Below are 14,429 nucleotides of genomic sequence, written 5' to 3'. Positions count from 1 at the left end.
ATTTTCTGATAAAAAACGATGACCCGGGACCTGTCGAAATTTCTCCAGATGGTCAGAAATTGAAATTTTTTTATGCTTAATTTTTTGACTGCAAATGACTATTCCATGTAAAGTATCACTTTTGGAACAAAAACAAGTGTGTTTAGAGTCACTTTAATGCCTTAAATTGGTCGAAATAGAAGCTTCTGAATAGGAGAAAAAGTCTTTAATAATGGCAATTTTGGTCACGTTGGTGCTTTAAAAAGTAGTTATTCAACATTAGGCACATTCCAAAAGACATGTTGAATCAATTTTTCTACAGTCCAAAAAATCAATTTTTTGATGAAAAACGATGACCCGGGACCTGTCGAAATTTCTCCAGATGGTCAGAAATGGAAATTTTTTTATGTTTAATTTTTTGACTGCAAATGACTATTCCATGTAAAGTATCACTTTTGGAACAAAAACAAGTGTGTTTCGAGTCACTTTAATGCCTTAAATTGGTCGAAATAGAAGCTTCTGAATAGGAGAAAAAGTCTGTAATAATGGCAATTTTGGTCACATTGGGGCTTTAAAAAGTAGTTCTTCAACATGAGGCACATTCCAAATGACATTTTGAATCCATTTTTCTATAGTCCAAAAAATCAATTTTCTGATGAAAAACGATGACCCGGGACCTGTTGACATTTCTCCAGATGGTCAGAAATGGAAATTTTTTTATGTTTAAATTTTTTGACTGCAAATGACTATTCCATGTAAAGTATCACTTTTGGAACAAAAACAAGTGTGTTTAGAGTCACTTTAATGCCTTAAATTGGTTGAAATAGAAGCTTCTGAATAGGAGAAAAAGTCTGTAATAATGGCAATTTTGGTCACATTGGGGCTTTAAAAAGTAGTTCTTCAACATGAGGCACATTCCAAATGACATTTTGAATCAATTTTTCTACAGTCCAAAAAAATCAATTTTCTGATGAAAAACGATGACCCGTGACCTGTCGAAATTTCTCCAGATGGTCAAAAATGGAAAAAAATTTATGTTTAATTTTTTGACTGCAAATGACTATTCCATATAAATTATCACTTTTGGAACAAAAACAAGTGTGTTTAGAGTCACTTTAATGCCTGAAATTGGTCGAAATAGAAGCTTCTGAATTGGAGAAAATGTCTGTAATAAGGCAATTTTGGTCACATTGAGGCTTTAAAAAGTAGTTATTCAACATGAGGCACAATCCAAATGACATTTTGAATCAATTTTTCTACAGTCAAAAAAATCAATTTTCTGATGAAAAACGATGACCCCGGGACCTGTCGAAATTTCTCCAGATGGTCAGAAATGGAAATTTTTTAAAGTTTAATTTTTTGACTGCAAATGACTATTCCTTGTAAATTATCACTTTTGGAACAAAAACAAGTGTGTTTAGAGTCACGTTAATGCCTTAAATTGGTCGAAATAGAAGCTTCTGAATAGGAGAAAAAGTCTGTAATAATGGCAATTTTGGTCACATTGGGGCTTTAAAAAGTAGTTCTTCAACATGAGGCACATTCCAAATGACATTTTGAATCCATTTTTCTACAGTCCAAAAAATCAATTTTCTGATGAAAAACGATGACCCGGGACCTGTCGACATTTCTCCAGATGGTCAGAAATGGAAATTTTTTTATGTTTAAATTTTTTGACTGCAAATGACTATTCCATGTAAAGTATCACTTTTGGAACAAAAACAAGTGTGTTTAGAGTCACTTTAATGCCTTAAATTGGTTGAAATAGAAGCTTCTGAATAGGAGAAAAAGTCTGTAATAATGGCAATTTTGGTCACATTGGGGCTTTAAAAAGTAGTTCTTCAACATGAGGCACATTCCAAATGACATTTTGAATCAATTTTTCTACAGTCCAAAAAAATCAATTTTCTGATGAAAAACGATGACCCGTGACCTGTTGAAATTTCTCCAGATGGTCAGAAATGGAAAACTTTTTATGTTTAATTTTTTGACTGCAAATGACTATTCCATGTAAATTATCACTTTTGGAACAAAAACAAGTGTGTTTAGAGTCACTTTAATGCCTTAAATTGGTCGAAATAGAAGCTTCTGAATAGGAGAAAAAGTCTGTAATAATGGCAATTTTGGTCACCTTGGGGCTTTAAAAAGTAGTTCTTCAACATGAGGCACATTCCAAATGACATTTTGAATCAATTTTTCTACAGTCCAAAAAATCAATTTTCTGATGAAAAACGATGACCCGGGACCTGTCGACATTTCTCCAGATGGTCAGAAATGGAAATTTTTTTATGTTTAAGTTTTTTGACTGCAAATGACTATTCCATGTAAAGTATCACTTTTGGAACAAAAACAAGTGTGTTTAGAGTCACTTTAATGCCTTAAATTGGTTGAAATAGAAGCTTCTGAATAGGAGAAAAAGTCTGTAATAATGGCAATTTTGGTCACATTGGGGTTTTAAAAAGTAGTTCTTCAACATGAGGCACATTCCAAATGACATTTTGAATCAATTTTTCTACAGTCCAAAAAAATCAATTTTCTGATGAAAAACGATGACCCGTGACCTGTCGAAATTTCTCCAGATGGTCAGAAATGGGAATTTTTTTATGTTTAATTTTTTGACTACAAATGACTATTCCATGTAAATTATCACTTTTGGAACAAAAACAAGTGTGTTTAGAGTCACTTTAATGCCTTAAATTGGTCGAAATAGAAGCTTCTGAATAGGAGAAAAAGTCTGTAATAATGGCAATTTTGGTCACATTGGGGCTTTAAAAAGTAGTTCTTCAACATGAGGCACATTCCAAATGACATTTTGAATCAATTTTTCTACAGTCCAAAAAATCAATTTTCTGATGAAAAACGATGACCCGGGACCTGTCGACATTTCTCCAGATGGTCAGAAATTGATTTTTTTTTATGTTTACGTTTTTTGACTGCAAATGACTATTCCATGTAAAGTATCACTTTTGGAACAAAAACAAGTGTGTTTAGAGTCACTTTAATGCCTGAAATTGGTCGAAATAGAAGCTTCTGAATAGGAGAAAATGTCTGTAATAAGGCAATTTTGGTCACATTGAGACTTTAAAAAGTAGTTATTCAACATGAGGCACAATCCAAATGACATTTTGAATCAATTTTTCTACAGTCCAAAAAATCAATTTTCTGATGAAAAACGATGACCCGGGACCTGTCGACATTTCTCCAGATGGTCAGAAATGGAATTTTTTTTATGTTTAAATTTTTTGACTGCAAATGACTATTCCATGTAAAGTATCACTGTTGGAACAAAAACAAGTGTGTTTAGAGTCACTTTAATGCCTTAAATTGGTCGAAATAGAAGCTTCTGAATAGGAGAAAAAGTCTGTAATAATGGCAATTTTGGTCACATTGGGGCTTTAAAAAGTAGTTCTTCAACATGAGGCACATTCCAAATGACATTTTGAATCACTTTTTCTACAGTCCAATAAATCAATTTTCTGATAAAAAACGATGACCCGGGACCTGTCGAAATTTCTCCAGATGGTCAGAAATTGAATTTTTTTTATGCTTAATTTTTTGACTGCAAATGACTATTCCATGTAAAGTATCACTTTTGGAACAAAAACAAGTGTGTTTAGAGTCACTTTAATGCCTTAAATTGGTCGAAATAGAAGCTTCTGAATAGGAGAAAAAGTCTGTAATAATGGCAATTTTGGTCACGTTGGTGCTTTAAAAAGTAGTTATTCAACATTAGGCACATTCCAAAAGACATGTTGAATCAATTTTTCTACAGTCCAAAAAATCAATTTTTTGATGAAAAACGATGACCCGGGACCTGTCGAAATTTCTCCAGATGGTCAGAAATGGAAATTTTTTTATGTTTAATTTTTTGACTGCAAATGACTATTCCATGTAAAGTATCACTTTTGGAACAAAAACAAGTGTGTTTCGAGTCACTTTAATGCCTTAAATTGGTCGAAATAGAAGCTTCTGAATAGGAGAAAAAGTCTGTAATAATGGCAATTTTGGTCACATTGGGGCTTTAAAAAGTAGTTCTTCAACATGAGGCACATTCCAAATGACATTTTGAATCCATTTTTCTACAGTCCAAAAAATCAATTTTCTGATGAAAAACGATGACCCGGGACCTGTCGACATTTCTCCAGATGGTCAGAAATGGAATTTTTTTTATGTTTAAATTTTTTGACTGCAAATGACTATTCCATGTAAAGTATCACTTTTGGAACAAAAACAAGTGTGTTTAGAGTCACTTTAATGCCTTAAATTGATTGAAATAGAAGCTTCTGAATAGGAGAAAAAGTCTGTAATAATGGCAATTTTGGTCACATTGGGGCTTTAAAAAGTAGTTCTTCAACATGAGGCACATTCCAAATGACATTTTGAATCAATTTTTCTACAGTCCAAAAAAATCAATTTTCTGATGAAAAACGATGACCCGTGACCTGTCGAAATTTCTCCAGATGGTCAGAAATGGAAATTTTTTTATGTTTAATTTTTTGACTGCAAATGACTATTCCATGTAAATTATCACTTTTGGAACAAAAACAAGTGTGTTTAGAGTCACTTTAATGCCTGAAATTGGTCGAAATAGAAGCTTCTGAATAGGAGAAAATGTCTGTAATAAGGCAATTTTGGTCACATTGAGGCTTTAAAAAGTAGTTATTCAACATGAGGCACAATCCAAATGACATTTTAAATCAATTTTTCTACAGTCAAAAAAATCAATTTTCTGATGAAAAACGATGACCCGGGACCTGTTGAAAATCCTCCAGATGGTCAGAAATGGAAATTTTTTTATGTTTAATTTTTTGACTGCAAATGACTATTCCATGTAAATTATCACTTTTGGAACAAAAACAAGTGTGTTTAGAGTCACTGTAATGCCTTAAATTGGTCGAAATAGAAGCTTCTGAATAGGAGAAATAGTGTGTAATAATGGCAATTTTGGTCACATTGAGGCTTTAAAAAGTAGTTCTTCAACATGAGGCACATTCCAAATGACATTTTGAATCAATTTTTCTACAGTCCAAAAAATCAATTTTCTGATAAAAAACGATGACCCGGGACCTGTCGAAATTTCTCCAGATGGTCAGAAATTGAAATTTTTTTATGCTTAATTTTTTGACTGCAAATGACTATTCCATGTAAAGTATCACTTTTGGAACAAAAACAAGTGTGTTTAGAGTCACTTTAATGCCTGAAATTGGTCGAAATAGAAGCTTCTGAATAGGAGAAAATGTCTGTAATAAGGCAATTTTGGTCACATTGAGGCTTTAAAAAGTAGTTATTCAACATGAGGCACATTCCAAATGACATTTTGAATCAATTTTTCTACAGTCCAAAAAAATCAATTTTCTGATGAAAAACGATGACCCGTGACCTGTCGAAATTTCTTCAGATGGTCAGAAATGGGAATTTTTTTATGTTTAATTTTTTGACTACAAATGACTATTCCATGTAAATTATCACTTTTGGAACAAAAACAAGTGTGTTTAGAGTCACTTTAATGCCTTAAATTGGTCGAAATAGAAGCTTCTGAATAGGAGAAAAAGCCTGTAATAATGGCAATTTTGGTCACATTGGGGCTTTAAAAAGGAGTTCTTTAACATGAGGCACATTCCAAATGACATTTTGAATCAATTTTTCTACAGTCCAAAAAATCAATTTTCTGATGAAAAACGATGACCCGGGACCTGTCGACATTTCTCCAGATGGTCAGAAATTGATTTTTTTTTATGTTTAAATTTTTTGACTGCAAATGACTATTCCATGTAAAGTATCACTTTTGGAACAAAAACAAGTGTGTTTAGAGTCACTTTAATGCCTTAAATTGGTTGAAATAGAAGCTTCTGAATAGGAGAAAAAGTCTGTAATAATGGCAATTTTGGTCACATTGGGGCTTTAAAAAGTAGTTCTTCAACATGAGGCACATTCCAAATGACATTTTGAATCAATTTTTCTACAGTCCAATAAATCAATTTTCTGATGAAAAACGATGAACCGTGACCTGTCGAAATTTCTCCAGATGGTCAGAAATGGAAAACTTTTTATGTTTAATTTTTTGACTGCAAATGACTATTCCATGTAAATTATCACTTTTGGAACAAAAACAAGTGTGTTTAGAGTCACTTTAATGCCTGAAATTGGTCGAAATAGAAGCTTCTGAATAGGAGAAAATGTCTGTAATAAGGCAATTTTGGTCACATTGAGACTTTAAAAAGTAGTTATTCAACATGAGGCACAATCCAAATGACATTTTGAATCAATTTTTCTACAGTCCAAAAAATCAATTTTCTGATGAAAAACGATGACCCGGGACCTGTCGACATTTCTCCAGATGATCAGAAATGGAATTTTTTTTATGTTTAAGTTTTTTGACTGCAAATGACTATTCCATGTAAAGTATCACTGTTGGAACAAAAACAAGTGTGTTTAGAGTCACTTTAATGCCTTAAATTGGTCGAAATAGAAGCTTCTGAATAGGAGAAAAAGTCTGTAATAATGGCAATTTTGGTCACATTGGGGCTTTAAAAAGTAGTTCTTCAACATGAGGCACATTCCAAATGACATTTTGAATCACTTTTTCTACAGTCCAATAAATCAATTTTCTGATGAAAAACGATGACCCGGGACCTGTCGAAATTTCTCCAGATGGTCAGAAATGGAAATTTTTTTATGTTTAATTTTTTGACTGCAAATGACTATTCCATGTAAAGTATCACTTTTGGAACAAAAACAAGTGTGTTTCGAGTCACTTTAATGCCTTAAATTGGTCGAAATAGAAGCTTCTGAATAGGAGAAAAAGTCTGTAATAATGGCAATTTTGGTCACATTGGGGCTTTAAAAAGTAGTTCTTCAACATGAGGCACATTCCAAATGACATTTTGAATCAATTTTTCTACAGTCCAAAAAAATCAATTTTCTGATGAAAAACGATGACCCGTGACCTGTCGAAATTTCTCCAGATGGTCAAAAATGGAAAAAATTTTATGTTTAATTTTTTGACTGCAAATGACTATTCCATATAAATTATCACTTTTGGAACAAAAACAAGTGTGTTTAGAGTCACTTTAATGCCTGAAATTGGTCGAAATAGAAGCTTCTGAATTGGAGAAAATGTCTGTAATAAGGCAATTTTGGTCACATTGAGGCTTTAAAAAGTAGTTATTCAACATGAGGCACAATCCAAATGACATTTTGAATCAATTTTTCTACAGTCAAAAAAATCAATTTTCTGATGAAAAACGATGACCCCGGGACCTGTCGAAATTTCTCCAGATGGTCAGAAATGGAAATTTTTTAAAGTTTAATTTTTTGACTGCAAATGACTATTCCTTGTAAATTATCACTTTTGGAACAAAAACAAGTGTGTTTAGAGTCACGTTAATGCCTTAAATTGGTCGAAATAGAAGCTTCTGAATAGGAGAAAAAGTCTGTAATAATGGCAATTTTGGTCACATTGGGGCTTTAAAAAGTAGTTCTTCAACATGAGGCACATTCCAAATGACATTTTGAATCCATTTTTCTACAGTCCAAAAAATCAATTTTCTGATGAAAAACGATGACCCGGGACCTGTCGACATTTCTCCAGATGGTCAGAAATGGAAATTTTTTTATGTTTAAATTTTTTGACTGCAAATGACTATTCCATGTAAAGTATCACTTTTGGAACAAAAACAAGTGTGTTTAGAGTCACTTTAATGCCTTAAATTGGTTGAAATAGAAGCTTCTGAATAGGAGAAAAAGTCTGTAATAATGGCAATTTTGGTCACATTGGGGCTTTAAAAAGTAGTTCTTCAACATGAGGCACATTCCAAATGACATTTTGAATCAATTTTTCTACAGTCCAAAAAAATCAATTTTCTGATGAAAAACGATGACCCGTGACCTGTTGAAATTTCTCCAGATGGTCAGAAATGGAAAACTTTTTATGTTTAATTTTTTGACTGCAAATGACTATTCCATGTAAATTATCACTTTTGGAACAAAAACAAGTGTGTTTAGAGTCACTTTAATGCCTTAAATTGGTCGAAATAGAAGCTTCTGAATAGGAGAAAAAGTCTGTAATAATGGCAATTTTGGTCACCTTGGGGCTTTAAAAAGTAGTTCTTCAACATGAGGCACATTCCAAATGACATTTTGAATCAATTTTTCTACAGTCCAAAAAATCAATTTTCTGATGAAAAACGATGACCCGGGACCTGTCGACATTTCTCCAGATGGTCAGAAATGGAAATTTTTTTATGTTTAAGTTTTTTGACTGCAAATGACTATTCCATGTAAAGTATCACTTTTGGAACAAAAACAAGTGTGTTTAGAGTCACTTTAATGCCTTAAATTGGTTGAAATAGGAGCTTCTGAATAGGAGAAAAAGTCTGTAATAATGGCAATTTTGGTCACATTGGGGTTTTAAAAAGTAGTTCTTCAACATGAGGCACATTCCAAATGACATTTTGAATCAATTTTTCTACAGTCCAAAAAAATAAATTTTCTGATGAAAAACGATGACCCGTGACCTGTCGAAATTTCTCCAGATGGTCAGAAATGGGAATTTTTTTATGTTTAATTTTTTGACTACAAATGACTATTCCATGTAAATTATCACTTTTGGAACAAAAACAAGTGTGTTTAGAGTCACTTTAATGCCTTAAATTGGTCGAAATAGAAGCTTCTGAATAGGAGAAAAAGTCTGTAATAATGGCAATTTTGGTCACATTGGGGCTTTAAAAAGTAGTTCTTCAACATGAGGCACATTCCAAATGACATTTTGAATCAATTTTTCTACAGTCCAAAAAATCAATTTTCTGATGAAAAACGATGACCCGGGACCTGTCGACATTTCTCCAGATGGTCAGAAATTGATTTTTTTTATGTTTACGTTTTTTGACTGCAAATGACTATTCCATGTAAAGTATCACTTTTGGAACAAAAACAAGTGTGTTTAGAGTCACTTTAATGCCTGAAATTGGTCGAAATAGAAGCTTCTGAATAGGAGAAAAAGTCTGTAATAATGGCAATTTTGGTCACGTTGGTGCTTTAAAAAGTAGTTATTCAACATTAGGCACATTCCAAAAGACATGTTGAATCAATTTTTCTACAGTCCAAAAAATCAATTTTTTGATGAAAAACGATGACCCGGGACCTGTCGAAATTTCTCCAGATGGTCAGAAATGGAAATTTTTTTATGTTTAATTTTTTGACTGCAAATGACTATTCCATGTAAAGTATCACTTTTGGAACAAAAACAAGTGTGTTTCGAGTCACTTTAATGCCTTAAATTGGTCGAAATAGAAGCTTCTGAATAGGAGAAAAAGTCTGTAATAATGGCAATTTTGGTCACATTGGGGCTTTAAAAAGTAGTTCTTCAACATGAGGCACATTCCAAATGACATTTTGAATCCATTTTTCTACAGTCCAAAAAATCAATTTTCTGATGAAAAACGATGACCCGGGACCTGTCGACATTTCTCCAGATGGTCAGAAATGGAATTTTTTTTATGTTTAAATTTTTTGACTGCAAATGACTATTCCATGTAAAGTATCACTTTTGGAACAAAAACAAGTGTGTTTAGAGTCACTTTAATGCCTTAAATTGATTGAAATAGAAGCTTCTGAATAGGAGAAAAAGTCTGTAATAATGGCAATTTTGGTCACATTGGGGCTTTAAAAAGTAGTTCTTCAACATGAGGCACATTCCAAATGACATTTTGCATCAATTTTTCTACAGTCCAAAAAAATCAATTTTCTGATGAAAAACGATGACCCGTGACCTGTCGAAATTTCTCCAGATGGTCAGAAATGGAAATTTTTTTATGTTTAATTTTTTGACTGCAAATGACTATTCCATGTAAATTATCACTTTTGGAACAAAAACAAGTGTGTTTAGAGTCACTTTAATGCCTGAAATTGGTCGAAATAGAAGCTTCTGAATAGGAGAAAATGTCTGTAATAAGGCAATTTTGGTCACATTGAGGCTTTAAAAAGTAGTTATTCAACATGAGGCACAATCCAAATGACATTTTAAATCAATTTTTCTACAGTCAAAAAAATCAATTTTCTGATGAAAAACGATGACCCGGGACCTGTTGAAAATCCTCCAGATGGTCAGAAATGGAAATTTTTTTATGTTTAATTTTTTGACTGCAAATGACTATTCCATGTAAATTATCACTTTTGGAACAAAAACAAGTGTGTTTAGAGTCACTGTAATGCCTTAAATTGGTCGAAATAGAAGCTTCTGAATAGGAGAAATAGTGTGTAATAATGGCAATTTTGGTCACATTGAGGCTTTAAAAAGTAGTTCTTCAACATGAGGCACATTCCAAATGACATTTTGAATCAATTTTTCTACAGTCCAAAAAATCAATTTTCTGATAAAAAACGATGACCCGGGACCTGTCGAAATTTCTCCAGATGGTCAGAAATTGAAATTTTTTTATGCTTAATTTTTTGACTGCAAATGACTATTCCATGTAAAGTATCACTTTTGGAACAAAAACAAGTGTGTTTAGAGTCACTTTAATGCCTTAAATTGGTCGAAATAGAAGCTTCTGAATAGGAGAAAAAGCCTGTAATAATGGCAATTTTGGTCACATTGGGGCTTTAAAAAGTAGTTCTTTAACATGAGGCACATTCCAAATGACATTTTGAATCAATTTTTCTACAGTCCAAAAAATCAATTTTCTGATGAAAAACGATGACCCGGGACCTGTCGACATTTCTCCAGATGGTCAGAAATTGATTTTTTTTTATGTTTAAGTTTTTTGACTGCAAATGACTATTCCATGTAAAGTATCACTTTTGGAACAAAAACAAGTGTGTTTAGAGTCACTTTAATGCCTTAAATTGGTTGAAATAGAAGCTTCTGAATAGGAGAAAAAGTCTGTAATAATGGCAATTTTGGTCACATTGGGGCTTTAAAAAGTAGTTCTTCAACATGAGGCACATTCCAAATGACATTTTGAATCAATTTTTCTACAGTCCAATAAATCAATTTTCTGATGAAAAACGATGAACCGTGACCTGTCGAAATTTCTCCAGATGGTCAGAAATGGAAAAATTTTTATGTTTAATTTTTTGACTGCAAATGACTATTCCATGTAAATTATCACTTTTGGAACAAAAACAAGTGTGTTTAGAGTCACTTTAATGCCTGAAATTGGTCGAAATAGAAGCTTCTGAATAGGAGAAAATGTCTGTAATAAGGCAATTTTGGTCACATTGAGACTTTAAAAAGTAGTTATTCAACATGAGGCACAATCCAAATGACATTTTGAATCAATTTTTCTACAGTCCAAAAAATCAATTTTCTGATGAAAAACGATGACCCGGGACCTGTCGACATTTCTCCAGATGATCAGAAATGGAATTTTTTTTATGTTTAAGTTTTTTGACTGCAAATGACTATTCCATGTAAAGTATCACTGTTGGAACAAAAACAAGTGTGTTTAGAGTCACTTTAATGCCTTAAATTGGTCGAAATAGAAGCTTCTGAATAGGAGAAAAAGTCTGTAATAATGGCAATTTTGGTCACATTGGGGCTTTAAAAAGTAGTTCTTCAACATGAGGCACATTCCAAATGACATTTTGAATCACTTTTTCTACAGTCCAATAAATCAATTTTCTGATAAAAAACGATGACCCGGGACCTGTCGAAATTTCTCCAGATGGTCAGAAATTGAAATTTTTTTATGCTTAATTTTTTGACTGCAAATGACTATTCCATGTAAAGTATCACTTTTGGAACAAAAACAAGTGTGTTTAGAGTCACTTTAATGCCTTAAATTGGTCGAAATAGAAGGTTCTGAATAGGAGAAATAGTCTGTAATAATGGCAATTTTGGTCACATTGAGGCTTTAAAAAGTAGTTCTTCAACATGAGGCACATTCCAAATGACATTTTGAATCAATTTTTCTACAGTCCAAAAAATCAATTTTCTGATAAAAAACGATGACCCGGGACCTGTCGAAATTTCTCCAGATGGTCAGAAATTGAAATTTTTTTATGCTTAATTTTTTGACTGCAAATGACTATTCCATGTAAAGTATCACTTTTGGAACAAAAACAAGTGTGTTTAGAGTCACTTTAATGCCTTAAATTGGTCGAAATAGAAGCTTCTGAATAGGAGAAAAAGTCTGTAATAATGGCAATTTTGGTCACATTGGGGCTTTAAAAAGTAGTTCTTCAACATGAGGCACATTCCAAATGACATTTTGAATCCATTTTTCTACAGTCCAAAAAATCAATTTTCTGATGAAAAACGATGACCCGGGACCTGTTGACATTTCTCCAGATGGTCAGAAATGGAAATTTTTTTATGTTTAATTTTTTGACTGCAAATGACTATTCCATGTAAAGTATCACTTTTGGAACAAAAACAAGTGTGTTTAGAGTCACTTTAATGCCTTAAATTGGTCGAAATAGAAGCTTCTGAATAGGAGAAAAAGTCTGTAATAATGGCAATTTTGGTCACATTGGGGCTTTAAAAAGTAGTTCTTCAACATGAGGCACATTCCAAATGACATTTTGAATCCATTTTTCTACAGTCCAAAAAATCAATTTTCTGATGAAAAACGATGACCCGGGACCTGTCGACATTTCTCCAGATGGTCAGAAATGGAATTTTTTTTATGTTTAATTTTTTGACTGCAAATGACTATTCCATGTAAATTATCACTTTTGGAACAAAAACAAGTGTGTTTAGAGTCACTTTAATGCCTGAAATTGGTCGAAATAGAAGCTTCTGAATAGGAGAAAAAGTCTGTAATAATGGCAATTTTGGTCATATTGGGGCTTTAACAAGTAGTTCTTCAACATGAGGCACATTCCAAATGACATTTTGAATCAATTTTTCTACAGTCCAAAAAATCAATTTTCTGATGAAAAACGATGACCCGGGACCTGACGACATTTCTCCAGATGGTCAGAAATGGAAATTTTTTTATGTTTAAGTTTTTTGACTGCAAATGACTATTCCATGTAAAGTATCACTTTTGGAACAAAAACAAGTGTGTTTAGAGTCACTTTAATGCCTTAAATTGGTTGAAATAGAAGCTTCTGAATAGGAGAAAAAGTCTGTAATAATGGCAATTTTGGTCACATTGGGGTTTTAAAAAGTAGTTCTTCAACATGAGGCACATTCCAAATGACATTTTGAATCAATTTTTCTACAGTCCAAAAAAATCAATTTTCTGATGAAAAACGATGACCCGTGACCTGTCGAAATTTCTCCAGATGGTCAGAAATGGGAATTTTTTTATGTTTAATTTTTTGACTACAAATGACTATTCCATGTAAATTATCACTTTTGGAACAAAAACAAGTGTGTTTAGAGTCACTTTAATGCCTTAAATTGGTCGAAATAGAAGCTTCTGAATAGGAGAAAAAGTCTGTAATAATGGCAATTTTGGTCACGTTGGTGCTTTAAAAAGTAGTTATTCAACATTAGGCACATTCAAAAAGACATGTTGAATCAATTTTTCTACAGTCCAAAAAATCAATTTTTTGATGAAAAACGATGACCCGGGACCTGTCGAAATTTCTCCAGATGGTCAGAAATGGAAATTTTTTTATGTTTAATTTTTTGACTGCAAATGACTATTCCATGTAAAGTATCACTTTTGGAACAAAAACAAGTGTGTTTCGAGTCACTTTAATGCCTTAAATTGGTCGAAATAGAAGCTTCTGAATAGGAGAAAAAGTCTGTAATAATGGAAATTTTGGTCACATTGGGGCTTTAAAAAGTAGTTCTTCAACATGAGGCACATTCCAAATGACATTTTGAATCACTTTTTCTACAGTCCAATAAATCAATTTTCTGATAAAAAACGATGACCCGGGACCTGTCGAAATTTCTCCAGATGGTCAGAAATTTAAATTTTTTTATGCTTAATTTTTTGACTGCAAATGACTATTCCATGTAAAGTATCACTTTTGGAACAAAAACAAGTGTGTTTAGAGTCACTTTAATGCCTTAAATTGGTCGAAATAGAAGCTTCTGAATAGGAGAAAAAGTCTGTAATAATGGCAATTTTGGTCACGTTGGTGCTTTAAAAAGTAGTTATTCAACATTAGGCACATTCCAAAAGACATGTTGAATCAATTTTTCTACAGTCCAAAAAATCAATTTTTTGATGAAAAACGATGACCCGGGACCTGTCGAAATTTCTCCAGATGGTCAGAAATGGAAATTTTTTTATGTTTAATTTTTTGACTGCAAATGACTATTCCATGTAAAGTATCACTTTTGGAACAAAAACAAGTGTGTTTCGAGTCACTTTAATGCCTTAAATTGGTCGAAATAGAAGCTTCTGAATAGGAGAAAAAGTCTGTAATAATGGCAATTTTGGTCACATTGGGGCTTTAAAAAGTAGTTCTTCAACATGAGGCACATTCCAAATGACATTTTGAATCCATTTTTCTACAGTCCAAAAAATCAATTTTCTGATGAA

This window comes from Triturus cristatus, chromosome 10, assembly GCF_964204655.1.
Source record: "Triturus cristatus chromosome 10, aTriCri1.1, whole genome shotgun sequence".
NCBI classification, from domain to species: domain Eukaryota; kingdom Metazoa; phylum Chordata; class Amphibia; order Caudata; family Salamandridae; genus Triturus; species Triturus cristatus.
Note: the sequence above shows the minus strand (reverse complement) of the source record.